General features: G+C 38.7%; 1 protein-coding gene across 1 annotated transcript in view; it reads right to left on the minus strand.

Annotated features, from left to right (window-relative positions):
* Positions 1–19,860, minus strand: part of LOC108540808 (homeobox protein Meis1) — a 142,045-nt gene that overhangs the window by 29,888 nt on the left and 92,297 nt on the right. The window lies entirely within an intron of this gene.

Raw genomic sequence — 19,860 nt, forward strand, 5'->3', positions numbered from 1 at the left:
TTAACAGGTTTATTTGTTGCAAACACAGAAAGTTTAGTATGATCTTCACTGTATTTTATAGGATTAAAATAAGGACAAGCCATTCGTTACCATCTAAAAGTAAACTGCCCTGATTTAATATATTCATTGAACCATAAATTTCTAAAGTTGACCCATGTGGACCAACAATCTCAGCTGCGGTCCCCATAGTGACATTCTCCCTCTAAAACACCATATTGCCAGATGCAAATCTCAAAACTAAAGTGGGTGTTATTAAACACACACACACACACACACACACACACACACACACACACACAATTCATTTTAAGTCTTCAGAAAAAAAAAAAAAAATTGCCAATGTTGGTTTCCATATCTGAATGTCAACACATGCTGAGATTCTGAACACAGGCCAATATAAGGTCAAAGACCAGCATATTTTGCATGCTAAGAACAAGCCCAGCTATGTTCCTCAAGAGTCAGAGTAGATAAAAGTATTATAGGATTAGATCATAAAGTGAAATTCATACCTTCCTGTAAGAATGTTTGGAATTCTACTGAAATTAGTTTTGGCACAAATGCTTTCTGTTCACTAATCAAATACATCTAAATTTGAAATACATATTTCTAAAGCTTAGGTGGGGAGCTGAGGATGTGGTTTCCATCTACAGAGACATTAGCTTGCTTGAAACACCACATCTCAATAAATTATCCCAAGATAAAATTCTTCTGAGAGTCAACCCTCTATTGAATGGAAACCCTCATATGAATGGAAAAGGGCACCCCCAACCCTTAATTTAACTATCTGTGCCATTGAAACTAAATTCTGGTCTATTGAATGCTAATTAACGTAGCTTTTAATTTAATTAATAATGTCTGATTAGATGCTAAAAAGGCTTGCTAATGACCACGTCAGTACTCTTATATGTAAGTTTAAATATGCTCTATACACAGGGGATGTGTTTGTGAACAGCAGAGAGATCACAATTTTTCCCATAAGCATTGTTTATGATTGTCACTTAATCAATAAATACACAATTAGAATAAGGCTTTGCTTTCATGGAATATAGTGCCTTTCTCTAAAGAGCTCCAAGTATATTACAGACAGGATGGTAATTAATCCCCATTATATCCCTTTGAGTAACATAAATGGAATCTATCATCCATTCTGTTTTACAGGTGAGGAAACTGGCCAGGGGAAGAGATGGCCAGAGGCAGACATAAGTCAGTGATATTTCCTGCTTCCCTTCCAGTGCCTAAGCCTCACCATGACCAAAGGATGTAGCAGATGCCTTTCATAATCCTCATTCATGTCTCCTGTGAAATAACCTTCAGACTGGTTACCATGGCCTGCAAGGCCTGCCACCATCCAGCCCTGCCCACCTCTCAGATTTTGACACCTTCTTCTCACCCACTTCCTACTCCTCTACGCAGCCACACCATCCTTCTTTCTGTTTTCCTAACACCATCAGCTTTTCCCATCACTCAGGTTCTTATTCCAATGTCACTTTCAGCTCTCAGCTCAAATGTTCAGCTTTACCCTCCCCACCGCCCAGCACCCCGCCTTATCACGCTCACATTCATCTTTTTCTTATTTCCCTAATAGCAAGCATCTCTCTCTGAAGCACCTGCTTTAATTATTTATTTCCTTGTTGGTGTGTCTTTTCCCATTCATCTACCAATGCTACTAAACCCATTGCCTTGCTTTCTCTCTATCCTTGCTCAAAGTCCAAACTGGGACATAACAGAAAATCACTAAATATTTGTGGAACAAAGGAATGGCTGTACCATGCCATGAAAGACACCCTCCACTCAGAGGCAACATCAAAACGTATCATAAAGCAGAAGCAATTCAATTTAAGATCCATGACACTACTTTTGTTGCTTCATTCACAAAAGTGATGTCTATCCACTTCCTTCAAATACAGGTATATAAACCTCATAATAGGCTAAGATCATGAGTGACATTGGTGTTACTGAACAGAATGCCAGCCATTGCAACCAAAGTCTCACAACTGGCTACTGAGCTCCAAGCAATCCATTACCCTAAGGTTTAAAACATAACTCCCACTGTACAAAGGTTTGGCACACAGTACAAACCAAATGAATTTCTTATCCCACGGATAGAACGCTGAATTATAGCTTGATATGCAGTAGTTCTATGTCTATACTAGTTGAAGAATTGTACATAATATAAGTGACTCTATCAGACTGTATAAATGATGCTGCCACTCATTAACTATGGGACTTTGAACTACAGACAACTTTTCTTATCCTCAATTTTGTCATCCAGAGTTCTAAGATCTATTGAGGTTAAAGATTACCCAGGCTAGCAGTTCTTACAGTATTGCAATGCCAGAAGACAAGCTCAATTTTGAAATATGCAAATATTAGCATCCCACCATTGGCACTATGTGCCATATAAAGTTGTACACTGAAGTACACAAGCAACTTCCAATCTATAACATTTTCTGTAAAATATATTTGCTGACAGTTGTCCAGGTCTTACAGAATCACTTTCAGGGATTTTTAATAGAATTAATAAATATGTCAACAGTCCCTCTTTAGTATAGCCAGATGGCAAAACTTTTTGCCCTGTCTTCTTAGTTGTGTCTTAATATTGTGACCAGAACTGGATAAAAATTATTATTTATACCATTTATCTTTAGTTACTTTGAAAATTGAAAATTGTCATAGTAATTTATTTTCCTGTATTTTCAAGAGTACTTTTGCATGCCTGTTTGTGAGCAAGTTTTATAAACGTTCTTACAAAGCAAATGGAATTCACATTTTATTTATGCAAGTGGTGTCAGAAAAATTCTCTTTGAATCATTACCATTACCCGGATTACTAAAGCTTCAAAGGGTAGTAATATGGCTCTCAAAATTTCAGTGCAAATTTCGGTTGTTTCTTCAAATCATGTAGTTTCTGATTTTATAATTTAAATATCATGAAATTAGAAAGTTCTACCCTTTTATTCCTCTGTCACTTTTCATGTGATCTGATTTTAAGTAATTGGAACAAACTGTGTCTAATTTCGTGCAGCATAATTCCTAGGCAGCCTCAAGCTATGGAGGCACAGCACTCTGTCTCCACTAAGAAATTTTCAGTTGTTTGGGATATAAATTTTTTTTAATAGAAATGAATGAGATTGGACAAATTAAATGTCACAATAATCTGGCCATTGTTAAGAGGAGAAAAAGGTATCAACAAAATTCCTAAACCCTTGTCTATGGTAGGTCAACTGAATGTTTTTCTTTTTCTCATAGTTCTTGGCCTTAGTGTCCCACAAACTTTCAATTCCCTGAAAAAAAGTCTATAATTGCTAGAATCACATGAAAGCCATGACTTCATGTAGCTAATCCTTAGCCAGCCAAAAATTCACAAAGAAGTAGGCTTTTAAACTGAAACCCAATACATTTCAATATCTTAAATCCTATGCATCTTTACTAAATAAGCTTTTTGTGGACAGTATGAGTTATTCTTTCGTACACGTAAAAAAAAATGACTTGACAAAAACCCAGCATGCCACAGGCATGGCTGCTGAAAAAAACATTCAAAGCCCTGTTGCCTTCTACCCACAGGGCTAGTGAGGCCATGCAATGGGCAAAGGCAGACATCATTTTGCAAAAGAGATAAACAGTAATCTCTGAGAAGTGCCATTTTTAGGGAGAAAATGGGAAATACATTCCAAACCTTTGCAACTAAAGGTCTATGTCACTCCTTGCCATTCTCCCAAACACCTTTGCTGTTATTGCATCTCAAGGACACAGTTTAAGAAAGATCAGTAGGTTCTTGTGAAGGAAAGACGGATGGCACTTCCCAGATATACCAATCAACCTAATCACTTCGGGATATCAAAGCAAATTTGACCACAGTCCCATAGACAGTGAGGGAGACCTCACCTTTGTTGTGTACATTAGCCTTATGCTATTATCTCTTAAAAGCTTAATTATTTGCAAACAATTGATCAAGATGGGAATTTGAGAAAGGATATGCAAGGGCCACTGGGAGAACTGCAACACATTAAGAGAGCAAACAAAATTACCTTTAGATCTTACAATAAGAATTAACGATTGAGAGGGGAGAGCTAGGCAATGCAGTAGCTGCAAGGGTTCTTTCTGGAGTGTTTCCCATTTGATCTGCATTAACACCTCAGGAATGAGTGAAAGCCATAAAACAGTGATTATGTATGGGTAAAGCTGGCCCCTCCCTTCCAGCATTAAACCTGCACACGTGTATTACGCTGGTTTGGCTGCAGAGAGAAGAGATGCTGACCTCAAGGGGAAACTAAGTGGCTTGTGGACAGTGGAACCCCAGCTAAAGGGAATAACTCATGAAATGATCATCCTTATTTCAATTGTCAACACCTTGACTTCTCCTTTCTAGCATAAATCTCTTGCTGAAATATAAACTGCTTGCCACTCTTCATGTGTTTCTGGATCTTGCAGTGACTTCCAATAATGAACCAGTATAGAGTGATTGCTTAATGACCCAATCAAAGAATAAAATGATCCCTAGGGTAGGATCCTGTATAAAAGAAACAGTTAAAGGATGTCTGAGAAAAATCTAAAAATAGCTTATGTAAAAGTTAAGTCTGAGCTGTCATTTTACCAGACTCAAAGGCTAGAAAGTGACAGAAAATGGCGACTTTCTCAAGAAAGTTATGTCTGCATAATTCCAGTGTTATTTCTTGAGACTGGGACTGGAAGGGGGTTTTAAGTTGGTTATCTGGTATTTACAAGTTTATAATACATTGAGAGAAAGTGTGTTTATTGAAACAATCAAGCAGAGCATTTCGGATGAGCATCAATGGGGAAGAGAGAGACTCTGTAGAATGCAGTTAGAAAATATCCAGCCTCACGTCTTAACAATATCTTTGAACAAATGTACTTCTTTCATCAAAATTACCACCCTTGGCTACAAATGTGGATGCCAAGAGAGTGATGAAGTTTATCTTATCTACCCTGGTAACCAAGTTTCAATAACATCCCCTCCCTCACCACCTTGGCCACTCTAACAGCACATTGTAATGGCAGCAGAAAATTTGAAAATAATCCTGTACAGAGGTTGCCGGTGAGATAAGGGAAGGCTACACTGCCCCTTCTCAAGCCTCTGATTAGTAATTTCTTGTGACACAGAACTGCCTCTATACCAAAACTGCAAAGCGGCTATAACAAAGCAATAGAGGTAGAAGCAATTTTCAAGCAAAATGTTACATGCTATACTTTAAAAGGTATGGGAATAGGTACCGGAGGAGCTGATCTAACAGGAGGAATTATGGCAACTGTCCAATATAAGCCTTATCAAGTCAATGTTCTGTTGCTTGGCTGAATATGTTGGAAGAACAATTTTGGAACTTCTTTTATCCTTTTTCCTCCAGCCCTTTGCCTCCTCCACAGCTAAGTTTAATGCATTAATATAAGTTGACCTTGAGCTAAACTCTGGTATGTGATGGGGAGATACTCCCTTTAAAGACAAAAAAAATCTACCATATGGTTTTTAACTATTAGATCTCTGTGCTCTTTTAAAACTTCTACTGAGTTTTTGTCACTAAGGGAATACTGTGGATCTAAATGAAAATAACCAGCTATATAGTTGACTTCTAAGAGACTAAGCAAAAAGTTGTTAACCAAATGTATTTATATTTGTTTAACACAATGGTTTTTTGCCTATAAAAACTTATCCCACTTTAAATAAACTTGCAGCCATTTTCCCCTTATGCATTGACTGTGAATAGCTTACACTGTGACAATTACACTGATCTAGGATACTTTTTTCCTTTAAAAAAAATCCATAATGCTTCCCTATTGTCTTTCAGCTTTATGAATTAGTTTTACTGTTTCAGTGAATGCTTTTTTGTCTTCTGACTGCACATTATCAAAGAGACACTTTGTGCCTCCTATTTGCATTACAAAAGCAGTGCACCGTGCAGTCGCAGAACATAGCCTGAATGCATAGCAGTTGAGTCCTGCATCCTCGCACATGCTGGAATCAAAAGAAGGAAGGGTGGTGTTGGGACTGGCTAAGAAGCCAGAAACGTTTGGAGCATCATCAGTAGAGTCATAGGATTTCCACCTGCTTTCTTCATTCTCCACCAACACTCCTAGATTGCCTAGTTGCTCAGACTAAATGGGCTCCATTTTTTGTTTAGCATTTGTTTTTTCTGGGGCCCAGTCGAGTCGTTTTGCGGACAATCTCTCTGATTTCTGTATATCCAACAGCAGTTAAAAAAAGTTGCCAGTGGAGGTGTCAGGTAGGAATGTATAAATGTGACCTCAGCACATGAAAATGACAGAGGTGTGGAAGGAAAAGTAGAACACTGGATAATGTTTCATAACAATCTTTGTTTTTTGTACTAATGAGACTATATTTATAATACACAGTAGTAAGAACATTGTTTTATAGTCAATTATAAGAGGCCAATACTAAAATGCCCTGCCTGCCTCACTTATCTGATCTTTTAATTTCTTCTAAATATCAATTAAATAGAAAACAAAAACACTAAACAAAGAAGACAGATACTTATATTAAGGAACTGCATAGTCTTTTGTATTTGGAATTGTTTTAAAAGTTGCTTACAAATTTATAAAATAACAATGTTTTCGATATATTCTTCGTTAGCCACACATATGTTACAGAAATATTTAAAAGCATATACATTTAAGACATACAATTTAGACTCCAAATTAGTGATTACTTATATCCTCTTCCTAAATGGATTAACATTCATGAAGGATGCTAAAATTATGTTGAACAACTATTAATGAATCCTCTGAATATTGATTCTCTCAGTAGAAGACCATGCTTATAAGAGGAAATACAAAAATGGCCATTAAGGAAAACAGGGCCAGGTGCAGTGGCTCACACCTATAATCCCAGCACTTTGGGAGGCCAAGGTGGGTGGATCACTTGAGGTCAGGACTTGGCCAACATGAGGAAACCCCATCTCTACTAAAAGTACAAAAATTAGCCAGGCGTGATGGCAGGTGTCTCTAATCCCATCTACTCAGGAGGCTGAGGCAGGAGAATCACTTGAACCCAGGAGGTGGGGGTTGCAGTGAGCCAAGATCACACCATTGCACTCCAGCCTGTGCAACAGACGTCTCAAAAAACAAAAAACAAAACAAAACAAAAACAGGACAGGAGGCCCATGGGAGTAGATAAGGGAGAAAACTCATGCTTCACTTTGAAGTGTCATTTTTGAATCGTTTTAAATAACAGCTCATTCGAACTCATTATTTATCAGTACAACAAATGCATTGCAGGCATTATTTCATGTACTCTTGGTGAACCCCCTGAGTAAAGGCTGTGCTTAGCTCCTTTTCACAGATGAAGAAGCTGAGGGTTGACCAGGTCAAACACATGCCAAGGGCTCACAGTTACTTAGTGCTGGTGCCAGGTCTGTCCTACCCTGAGTTTCTCCACTTGGCTACACTCCCAGTACCGCTTGTTTCTTATTTCTCCATTCCCCTTTTTAACCAAAAATTTATTATAAGGGAGCATGAACAAAGTTATTAATCACGGTGAACAGAGAGGAAAGAGTTGCCATTTCCCTGCCCTCCACTCCTACCTGAATATCCACTGCTTCTGCCTGGGAGGCAGGCAGAAGTGGATGGGAGGGGGCTGTCAGGGAAAGTTAGTTCATCAGAACCTTGGCCCATGTTCTCCTTCCAGCATCCAGCCAAAGGAACTTTATTAATAGTAGCTTAGCAGTATTAATAAGAGTGGAAGAAGGAGTAATCGTAACATATATCAGGAAGTGAGAATGTGCCAGGCGCTGTTCCAGATCCTTCACTTGTATGACTCCTCACAAAAGCCTTCCGAGGTAGTTAACAGCCGCTAGACCCATTTGATAGATGAGGAGACTTGAGCACAGAAAGGACAACCGACATTCTCAAGTTCACACAGCTGGTAAGTAGCAGAGCTGGAATTTGAAACTTGGTGATACCATACAAGTTGAGAAAATTCACTTCCAAATGATTTTGTCTTTTATATAATAGGTGAAGAAATCCCACTGACTCCTGATGAGTTAATCATGAATATATATGACGATTATTACTTGTTACATGAAAAAAAAAAACTACTATCTTAATGTATGTGTGTGTGTACCTTTTATTTCTACAACTCAGTTCTGCTAATGGAAGGAATAGTCAATCTTGCTGTAAGTCAGAAAACTCTGGAAACTCACATGCACATCACTTTATTTTTTATTTTTATTTTTATTTTTTTATTATACTTTAAGTTCTAGGGTACATGTGCATAACGTGCAGGTTTGTTACATATGTATACTTATGCCATGTTGGTGTGCTGCACCCATCAACTCGTCAGCACCCATCAATTCATCATTTATATCATGTATAACTCCCCAGTGCAATCCCTCCCTCCTCCCCCCTCCCCATGATAGGCCCCAGTGTGTGAGCACATCACTTTATTAATGCTTGTAGCATTGCTTATAAATACAGGAATGATAGTAGATTATATACAAGAACACTTTTGGCCAGGCACGGTGGCCCAGGCCTGTAATACCAGCACTTTGGGAGGCTGAGGCAGGTGGATCATAAGGTCAGGAGATCAAGACAATCCTGGCTAACACAGTGAAACCCCGTCTCTACTAAAAATACAAAAAATTAGCTGGGCATGGTGGCATACGCCTGTAGTCCCAGCTACTTGGGAGGCTGAGGCAGGAGAATCGCTTGAACCCAGGTGGTGGAGGTTGCAGTGAGCTGAGATCGCGCCACTGTGCTCCACCCGGGGTGACAGAGTGAGACTCCATAAAAAACAAACAAACAAACAAAAACTCTTTTAAGGATCATAGAATCAAATGCCTACTATTTCCTCTAAGCAACAAAATGCCTTCAATTGTCTGCTTTGAAACAAATCGGGGTTGGAAACAAATTGGGGTGTGTGTTTCGCCAATTACTTTTGTTTATTATGTGATTCTTAATCAAACATGAGTTAAATGACATTCACAATCATTTCATTTTAGTAGACTACTAATAAAAACACATGAATGCTATTCCCAGTCATGATGCAGCTACCAGTTCTGTGCCTAATAAATATTTGTGTGAATGAATGTTATTAAAGTTAGAGATGACTAAAATTCCTCAGCCTGCATTTGTGTGTAGATGACTTCAGATAAACACAAAACTAGCAGCTCCATTTCAACAATTATTCATCCTTCTCACTTAGTTCAACAAATCCCAGAACAGTAGTGTGCCTAGTCCAGATTTTGCTCACTTTATTTACCTGGCATTTATATAATGTTTACTGTATGTCAGGCAGCATTCTCAGTGCTTTAGGTATTTACTCATTTAATCCTTAAAACAAGTCTCTGAGATAAGTACTCTTACTTTTATTTTACAGAGGACACTGAGGCTCAGAATCTAATTTACTCGCAAGTAAAACAGAGCTGGGATTTGACTCTAAGTAGTCAATTGCACAGTCTATGCTTTTAATTACTGTTATTTTGCTTTTCTTTCTTAGCATCAATTTATAATTTCCCCCAAAGTTTCTCCCAAATTCACTCTATGTTGTTCTTGGGTTTATTTGTGACAAAATTGCCTTCCTACTCTCTAACTTGAATATAACAAAATTCAAGTTCTGTATCTTTGCACAGGACAGAAGAAAGGATAAAGAAGACTGTTTCAACGTGCAGGCTTTTCCCCAAGAATTTCACTTCAACATGTACAACAAAAACACAGCACACTATACTGGACCACTTTTCTGAAAAGAAAGTTAATGGCTGATGTATACAACAAACTCCAATAAAGTAAGGATCCTTTTCAAACTACGTACAGCCATCTCTACAATTTCAGAGAGCATGTCAGCTAAAAGGAGACCTAACACCAGCCTGAAGAACACTTTTCCACTTTAAAAATCAAAGAGAAAGGACTTTGAAACCATTAAGTAGAAAGACAAGGAAGATGAAATACTACGATGCCATTTTGGAATGAATCTGTTGACAGTAATCATTATTGCCTTTACACATGCCCTGTCTAGCATTAAATATTCAGGAAAACTTGTCTAAAAAATAGATTATCCATAAGTTAGAAGCCAAATGGTACATTTGGTGAGGAGATATTTTTGAGAGCAAGAAATATAGAGACAGGGAGAATGAGATGGAGAATTCGTGCTGCTCCCAATGTGACTAAAGACCCCTGGAACTGGTACTCATTCTCTAGTGCTAATTTTCCCACTTAAATTACAGTGATGGTGTAGCCTCATCTCATTAGAGATCATTGTCCCCAGTAGACAGTTGTGTTTATGGGGGACTCTGGCTGCTCCACACCTGCTGATCAGGTTGCTATGTGATCAAGACTGCATACAAACAGCAGACTGGAGCTTGCTGGACTGCAACTGATGAGCCCAGGCTAATTCAGGGGTGATTATGTAGTTTACTGGACCACTAAACCTCTTTAAGCTTGTAATTACTGCCTATTTGAGTAAAGAACATTCAAAAGCAATTCACTGCATCATGCCTGCCACAGCTGGAAGCAGGCTGCCAGCAGTCTGTAGGGACATTAAAATCTACAGGGACGTGGATTGAAGCCCAGCTAACAGACACTCTCAAGCAGCACCCGCAGCCAAGTATGTGAACATTCCTGCTCACCTCTCCTGACCAAACTTACCATTAAAGGTCAATGAAAACTATAGAATAGCCATAAAGATGACAAATAATGGAATGTAATGGTACAAACCACATTTTAATGATTTCCCCCCTTTGCAAAGCAAAAATTTTAAAAGTCTTCACAATGCCAGAGAGAGAGAGAATGCATTTTAAATAATATACACTGCTGAGATGTACTGTGTGCTTGCTAAAAGTTCCATCCCAAAGATACCAACTTGAAAATAAAATGCCCACTTTTTATGCACTATAAAAGAACTGGTATGTATAGTCGTTTTAGACGTTTTCCACCCACTTAGCTGCTGTTTATAACCTTAGCTGGGAAAATATTGTTTAGCAAGTTGATTGACATTTTCTAAAATCACATGTGTAGATTTTTGCAGTTAATGAATTAAAAGGCCTCTCAGACACCTGAGTGAAATTTATTTTCAAGAGTCAGAGAAAATTTAAGGGAAAAAAAAATCAGTATTTATCAATGTTCTCATTTTCTTTTGCTGTCACCTTAACAACCGCAGTTCTTTTGTATAACAAAAGTGTAAAACATGCTTTGCATTGCTACGGGTATAATTATTACTTGTCTCTAAGTAACAAAAAAAGACTGGAACTTAATGAAGGGGGATTAAGTTAATTTCTTTTTTAGCTAACAGTTTCCTGTCTCTTAAAATGCAGACCCTGGTGAACATAATGTTTGGGAAGACAAAATTAAGCTTTTTATTTGACTAAAATCTCCACTTTGGAATATTGATATTAAAATATTAAGATGATGTTTATCCTTTAAAAGTATGTAAATTTGGTATTAAATAAAGCCACAGAAATCCTCTCTGACTACTCCATCCAAAGTCCACAGATCCCGGGTTTATGTGTTATCTAGACATCACTCCTATTAATATTCATTAGATGGGTCTGCTTGCATTTTTATAAGCTGTGAGAGAGGCAAAAGAAATAACGAGAATTCTTTAACACACAGGCATTATCAATTCAACATATGCCAAATAGCAGAGCACCCAGATCTGAAGTTAAGATTCAAATGCAATTTACCTTTACTAAGCTAATTTTCATGAAAACTCTTTTCCCTTTATCCATTGTAGTCTAAGCTCTTTAATTTTCTCTATTCTGTGTACCATGCACTTCAGTTTTTAATTTCAGAGATTATTCAGCACTATATTTTATCTTGGTTAACAACAAAACTCTTATCTTGCAATCAAACTAAAGGGAATTTCCCCTTAAGAAGAAAAACAAAATCTGAAAACTTTAGATTGTTTTAGTGATCAGATTACCTTTATCTTTATGAACCTTCTTAAGCAAACCCTTTCCAACTCCTGAAAGCATTTATTGACATGAATTCACTGTCTGTCTCCAGAGTGGATTATAGACGAGGGAAGAGTCTTAGTAAAAATTTGGGCAGATCCAGCATATTTGTTTCCCAAAGTACGCTTTCCTTGTTAAATCCAACTGGGCTGGGGGCAGGGAGGTGGCGATGCTGGCACAGATGTGGACTTATTTCTGTAGGGTTATCACAAATGTTCACGGAATATCTTAGATGAGTGGGAGAAGGCTGGACCTGTCACCAACAAGACTGTGAGATAAGTTGGCAAAAATAAAGATACGTCACCAAAGTTAACTTGAAGAATAGTTTTGGCTCTTTTTTTTTTTTTTTTAAGACTTTGAGAAGGGTGATCCCTTATATTTCTATATAGCTTTACATTTTCAAAGAGGTTTTATTATATTGTGCCAAGTTTGAACCTCACAATTACTAGTGAAGTTAGAACAGGTAATGTTGCCCTCATTCTATAGAAGAGAAAACAAAATTCAGAGTGGACACATGGCAAGTTATACAGGGTTACGTGGCTGGGAAGTTGCTGGCCCTAAGGCCTCCTACTTCTTTATCTAGTTGTCTTTACACTCTACTGAAGCTCAAAGTTTATCTTGTTAATGATAAAATAAAAAGCTGTAGCTTCATCTGTCAGAAACCTACTGTGAATTAGTTGACCCAGCCTCTGTTTTAATGTGTAAACATGTACTGCCCAGGATGAAACAAAGAACTAAATTAAAACTTAAACTAAAATCAAACAAAACCATCACCTTTTAAATTAGCTGCCGTAATTCCTAACAAACTTATATACATAATATTACTGGTAATGCCAAAAAGTCTTAAACAGTGGCATTTGCCCCTTCTAAAACATGCTTTGGGAAAGAAATGTCCTTACGCAGTAAGGACTGATTCGTTTGTTCCTCTTTGAAACAACTAGATATAATTTTGCTTAATTTAATGTGTTTTTCTTTGCCATTCCACTTGTGACTTAAGGTTGCTAATTACAAAAGAAGGGGCTAGTTTTCCCCTTCCTAAGTGAGTTCGTAAGAGAACTTAGGCCTATGTGGAGAGTCACCAGCCCGTTTAGCCCAGGAGTGTGGTCATGAAGTCCATTCATGCTTCAGTGATATGGTTACACATTTACAAACGGCAAATCTAAAGGAAAACATTTTAAAAGGTTTTTTTTTTTTTTTTTTTTTTTTGAGACAGAGTCTCACTCTGTTGCCCAGGCTGGAGCGCAGTGGTACAATCTCGGCTCACTGCAACCTCTGCCTCCTAGGTTCAAGCAATCCTCCTGCCTCCCAAGTAGCTGGGACTACAAGCATGCTCCACCATGACCGGCTATTTTTTGTATTTTGAGTAGAGACGGGGTTTCATCATGTTGGACAGGCTGGTCTCAAACCCCTGACCTCGTAATTTGCCCACCTTGGCCTTCCAAAGTGCTGGGATTACAGGTGTGAGCCACTGCACCCCGCCAAAAAATTGATTTTAAGAGGTGCAGTTGGTGTATCAATTTAGTTAGACAATTAAAGTTAAGCCCTTAGAACCCACAGTAACTGTATGACCTTGATCAACATTCAGTTCTCCAAGCCTTGCTTCCTCATTGGTAAAATAAGGATAACCATGCTGGTGGCAGTCAAATGAGACAACATGTATCAAATTGCTTAGCATAGTGTCTGGCATACATTTAGAGACTAGTAAACAGTAGCTGAATCTGAGATGACTCTTAAGGTTGGGCTAATCTATGTAAAAATACGTAAAATACAGACAGTTCTCAATTTGCAGGGAAGAAGATATGACTAGGTGATAATTCTACATTTATTTTTACTGTTAAATTAGGTTTTAATGTTTTCTTGTAATTCTCTTTATTTGGACAAACTCGCTTCCAAGATCTCTGAAGGCAGGGCAGCTTCATGGGTGTGCTGCCTGTAAGTGACGCAGGGACCGCCTCATAGACGGGCCCCATACTTGGCTTAAGGTACTGCTGTCGCCATCTTGAAATATTTTTAAGAAGCCCTGCACAATTTACGAGGAGAATTTACACATTCTCCACAAATTACGCAGTGGGTCCCATTAAAAGGAAAGGAGGCTATGTTTTCCCTATTAGATGTTTTATGCTTAGCTACGACTCCTCTTGAGTTTATTTGAACTTCACAGAAGTAAATAAATAATTACTAGGTTCTTACTTAAAGAGTGTTAAAAAAAAGACACTATAAAAGCAATATACAGAGGTGACACTGACAGTATAGATGTGCTCAGGCCTCAGACAGATGAGCAAGGACATTTCAATGACCCTCCACTGGCCTTCAAGGGGGTCACACATTGCTGTAAGTGCCTAAATCGCCCTTGGGGACTGACTGAGGCACTGAGAAAATATTCTATATTATAAAGTCTATGGGGGAAAAATAATCAATAATAATCTGGATCCTTCAAGGTATGAGGCTCATTCTGGCTCAGTGGACTTAGGAATGTTGAGAGCCTTTGTCTTTTGATGGTTGGAAGTCAGAAGTGGCAATTCGCCCACCTTCTTTGGCAGGGGACGAGCACCACATTTGGCAGAAAAGTGTGCTCTCGAGAAAAGGGAGCAGAGGATCTTTTGGCCTGAGCTGCAGCTAGGATAGATCAAGAGTGAGAACTCGCCCTTGCATGCCAACCAAATGCTGCTGTAATTAAAAACAAACCTTTGGAAATAAAGTATTTGGAAATTATTTCAATTCTAGCACAGTCACAATACAAGCTCATCAATAGTTATAATTAATTCATTTGATTGCAGGATTTTGGATTTAAAAAAAGTTGTCTTCTTTTTTAGCTCTCTTAAACAGAATTCTACTTTTTGTTAAAGGAGCACCAGATAAATAAATATACATATATATGCAGACAAAAGAGAGAAATATATGTCATGTCATACAGTTTCAGAAGCCTCCAGCACATTTGGATTCTGTAGCTCACATCAAACCTGCTAAGATGGCAACACCAATTTTTAAAAATGCAAAATTCCATCATTTTGATGATGCCAAATGATGAACTCGACTATTACATGCATATATTTTGTTTAATGACTTCATTTATTTTAATAACAAAGGGAAACTAGATTTTACAGATGAAAGCTTTTTTTTTTTTTTTTTTTCATGGCACCAAGGCAACTGGGATTTTAAAAATCTGTGATGTTAACCAATATGTGATAATGGATGCTCTCAGGGGCCCTATTTTATAACATTTTATGCAGTGGAAACCCACACTGAGTACTGCCAGAGTGTTTACCCCTATTTTAAGAAGGCACAATTGGGGTGTCAGAGGGCCTCGTGATTGTTCCATGTGTGTTTTTTTTTTTCTCTGAAAGGATAAATGCTCAGTAAAGTGTTGGCTGTGGAAATACTGCAGCAACAGAATTAACTCACTAAAGATTTATTATAAATGAGGGTGGAAAGTGCTGTTCAAGTGATTTCAGGGATAAGAAAATAATTGCATAGACCTCTTTTTCCCTGTTCAAAAATCTGCCTACAGGGTTTAATATTTTGTAAAGAATCAAAAAAATAAATCACAGCAAGTAACTTCAGTTTAATTCTTGTTGGATTTCTCCATTATACTGACTATCTATGGTAAATCAGGAAACCAGAAACTCATCAAAACAAATTCCCATAGGAACAGAAGACACACCACCTCAGAAACTCCCTTTCAGCCACTAAAACTGGTTATAACTAGTTTCAGAAAAAAAGAAAGAAATACATGCAAAGGACATCTGGGCCACCCAAAATTCTGGTTAAATGATGCAAACCAAAAGTCTGCAATGATTTTTTTTTATTTTAAACTGAGAGCCATACCTACCAAATTCTAGTATACAACAGATGGAACTTGCCAGCCACACATAGGATGTTGAGTGATTTTACAGACACTATCTTGGCTCAAGATGGCAGCTCATGATTAATGGCTGCCGCATCCTTGGCCCTGCTGCAGTCAGGCCTGGGGTCTCATCCTGACACACAGGGCCTTCGTCTGCAGCCAGTCAGCAGATGTAAGCACATAGGCCCTGTCAGGTTGACATATCATTCCTTCGACAATGTCAGTGAGTATTAATGTTCAATTATCTGTCCTAGAAATGACCCTCTCCTTTATGCATTGTGTAACCATGTGCTTGGCACTCCCAAAGACGAGGGCAGAAATGCCCGCAATACACCAGCTATCAGGGAGTTGGTTTTCCAACAGTGTCATGACATTGCCTTACAGTACTGAATAGGAGACCAATTTTTGTTTTCTAATACATGTCTGAAGGACTACTGAGGCCTTTATTTATTTATTTATATTTTTTTTATTTTTTTATTTTTATTTTTTGGCCTGTAATCTTTAATAGGAGACCAAGAGGCCTTTATTTATGTATGTCGCTACTTAGCTATTTTTCTGTGAGCATGTTTGCTTGTCTGTAGTCTTTCCTATTTAAACAGATAGATTTCACATGAGTCATCTGTGACTTGACGATCGCACTGAGCTAGCTGTTCTTTGTATATGGTGATGAGTGTTCCTTATGTGTAGGATACCATTTTATTTCATGAAGCCAGGTGTATATAATTTACCATCACACCAAAATGACAACAGTAGACTCTTCTGGAGCAGTGTCAAGATCAATTCAACTTTAACTTGTGAAGCTAAAGTGGTCTGTGCAAGCCAGTCATCTCTCCTTCCCATTGCTAAAAATAAGGCTTCTGGCAGAGGAAGGTTTTCCAGAACATATCTGAGATTGTTCGCCTGTTAACGTGTACAGTTGCTCAGATATTTTACAATGCTGTGTGGATTTGTCCTAATTAAATTTAAAACTCCCCTTTTCTCTCAAATAACATGGCAAGAAAAAAAATTTATCTTAGCAGACAGCTGCATTTGCATGGTTTTTGTTGAACTCACATTTAAAGGTTATCAATAACAAGTTTGCAAACTTCTTATACAACCAGTACTGAAAGATAATGTACAATAACTGCATGATAACTTCCTCCAAAACTGAGATAAAACCTTTAATGCAATCTTGAGTTCACTAACCTACATATGATAGTACAAACTTCAGTGACTCAGACTGGGGCTCAATGAAAGTTCCCCGTGGTACTAGTGGTACTGTCACCCAGGCTGGAGTGCAGTGGCGCGATCTCGGCTCACTGCAAGCTCCGCCTCCCGGGTTCACGCCATTCTCCTGCCTCAGCCTCCTCAGTAGCTGGAACTTCAGGCGCCCGCCACCACGCCTGGCTAATTTTTTGTATTTTTAGTAGAGACGGGGTTTCACCGTGTTAGCCAGGATGGTCTCGATCTCCTGACCTCGTGATCTGCCCGTCTTGGCCTCCCAAAGTGCTGGGATTACAGGTGTGAGCCACCGTGCCCAGCCCCGTGGTACTAATTTTTAAGGAATAGAAAATGGAATTATTTTCCTGTGGCAAACTACTAAGAATTCATTTATTACCTTCATTTTAACATGTGAAAAACAGATTGATTATGAAATGTGCCTGTTAAAAGTCTAGCCAGTCCTTGGTCACAGTGTGATATCTAGTGCTACTTCTATATGTATTCTCAACTACACTCTGAAAGTCTTTTTATTTTTTCTTCTTTTCCTTTTTTTTTTTTTTTTTTTTTTTTTTTTTTTTTTTTTTTTTTTTTTGCTTTGCCTATTGTATTCCCAACAGCAATTTTTTCATACGACTTCCATTCTCCTCCAGCTCCTAATCCCTAATCCCACTTCTTGGACATTCATCAGTTAACTTTGCCTCCAGCCTGCTAAAAGATCCAGGAGGAGAATAATAGCCTTCTTCATTTCTAAATTTCTCCACCTTCTTCTTCCTTATTGCTACATTCTTACTCTGAGTCCCATCACCCTCCCCTCCACTGCCAGCTCACCCTTGATTCTTGCTTCATTAATCAGTCCCCCTCCACTTTGATCTCCAAAGGTCTCCATTGCCTAAGTAAGTAGGCTGTGCATTAACAAATTGCATGGAACGTAGTAGAAATTCCAGGAAAGATAGCTGAATTCAATTCTATGTGTAAACATATTCAAATATTCTTTCTCCTAAATGTTAAAAAAGAAAAGAAAAACCATGCCTTCTTGTTACCACTTCCTGAAGCTTCTGTCTAAAGTATATGCTTTAGGATATTTCCTTAAGTGACTGCAAAAGGATCTACCTTTGCTGCCTCCATTGCAGTATCATCATATGCCTCATAATACAACTTCTTCTCTTCCAAATGCCTCAAACAGCTTAAAAAATTAGCCAGTGTGGTGGCACATGCCTATAGTCCCAGCTACTCAGGAGGCTGAGGCAGGAGGATTGCTTGAACCTGGGAGGTGGAGGCTGCAGTGAGCCAAGATTGCACTGCTGCACTCCAGGCTGGGCAATAGACTGAGACACTGTTCCTAAAAGAAATAATAATAAGAAGTAGATAAACAAATAAATGACAAAAGTCACTGATGATATCCTAACCTCTATATCAGGATCTTTTTCAGCCTTTCTACTTTATAAAGCTCCCAGAATTTGGTCATTTCTGTTTTGCAACTGTACTCATTGCTTTGATCAATAAATAATATCAAGCATCTATAGTACATCTCTGAAGATGTAGACAGGAAAGATTAAATCCTGACCCCTACATAGAAAGGCACAACATAAACAAACAGTCACTATGATAAGCACTCCCTATCAGAGTCTCATCAAGGTGCTGTGGACCTGGTGGCAGGGGCCACTTTCCCTCTCCTGGGGAAAACAACAAATGGCTTCCCCAAGCAGTGACAATTGCGATCAGATGTGAAGGATGTGGAGGAAAGTATCAAGTAGAGAAGGGGTCATGGAAGTACTGTATCTTAGATGAGGGAACAGCATGTAAGGTGCACAGAGGACAAGACCATGCAGCACTGATGGGGAGCTGTAAGCCTTCAGCTTGGCTACAGCATGACATGCATGGGGAGCCTGTATGGAAATGGTGAGAGAGGTGCCAGGGCACTCAGGGCACCAGTGTCAGACCTCAAAGGGTCCTTGAATGGCACACCACGGATGTTTGTCTCATATCCTACGGGTATGAGACGGGTAGGGAGATATTGAAGGATTTTAAGTAGGAGGAGACTTAGCCAAGTTTTGTTTTAGAAAAACTGTGTCAGAATAAGGGATGGTTTATAAAGGATCAATGTCAGAGGCAGGAAGGCTGGAAGGCTGGGAAAGGAACTGAGAAAGCTGGAGACACAGAGGACTGACTTGTGGCAGTGGCAATGGAGCTAGGTGGCAGGAAGAATGGAGAAATGTTTAGGAGGGAGAATTGATGGGACTCAGGGATGAGCAACTGCCTGTGAAGGGTGAAGGACAGGGAACCTTCCAGGATGACTCCTGGTTCTCATCTGAGTTGGAGTTTCTGGGTCTATGGTGATGTCATGAACTGAGATGACACTGACAGCAAGGAGAGCCAGTTTGGGAGCCATGATGGATTTATTGTGGGGAATGGATTCTTTGACTTTCTTACCACTGTACCTTCCTTGCTGTTATTAGAATAATAAAGCACTGGAGCTGGAAGGGACCCAGGAATTAATTCATGCCACCCCTGTATTTGACAGAGACCTGTCTGTTCCTCTCTCTTTCTCTAGGTTTTTCCTCCAGACAGCCTTCAGAAATAGTCACCCCCAAATTCTATCTTTGGCCTCCTCCTTTTCTCTCTTGGCACTCTCTGGATCTATGACTCTATATACACCTCTAGTGTCTGTAGAGGTAACTGAATGAATGTTTCTATTTATGAGGTACGGATTTACCTCCAACATATCTTCTACTCATTCATTTCTTTGTACTCCCACAGCACAGCCTTCTTACCTAAGCTACTATAGTTGTCTCCTGACTGTTCTGTTCACTCCGGTTTTCTAAAGACTGCACCAGAGATTAGATCCATGCCCTTTTCAAACATCATAGAACGTTCTGGATATATATTGTTCCTTGTACATAGT

Source organism: Rhinopithecus bieti, unplaced genomic scaffold, assembly GCF_001698545.2.
Source record: "Rhinopithecus bieti isolate Rb0 unplaced genomic scaffold, ASM169854v2 scaffold_19018, whole genome shotgun sequence".
Lineage (NCBI taxonomy): Eukaryota > Metazoa > Chordata > Mammalia > Primates > Cercopithecidae > Rhinopithecus > Rhinopithecus bieti.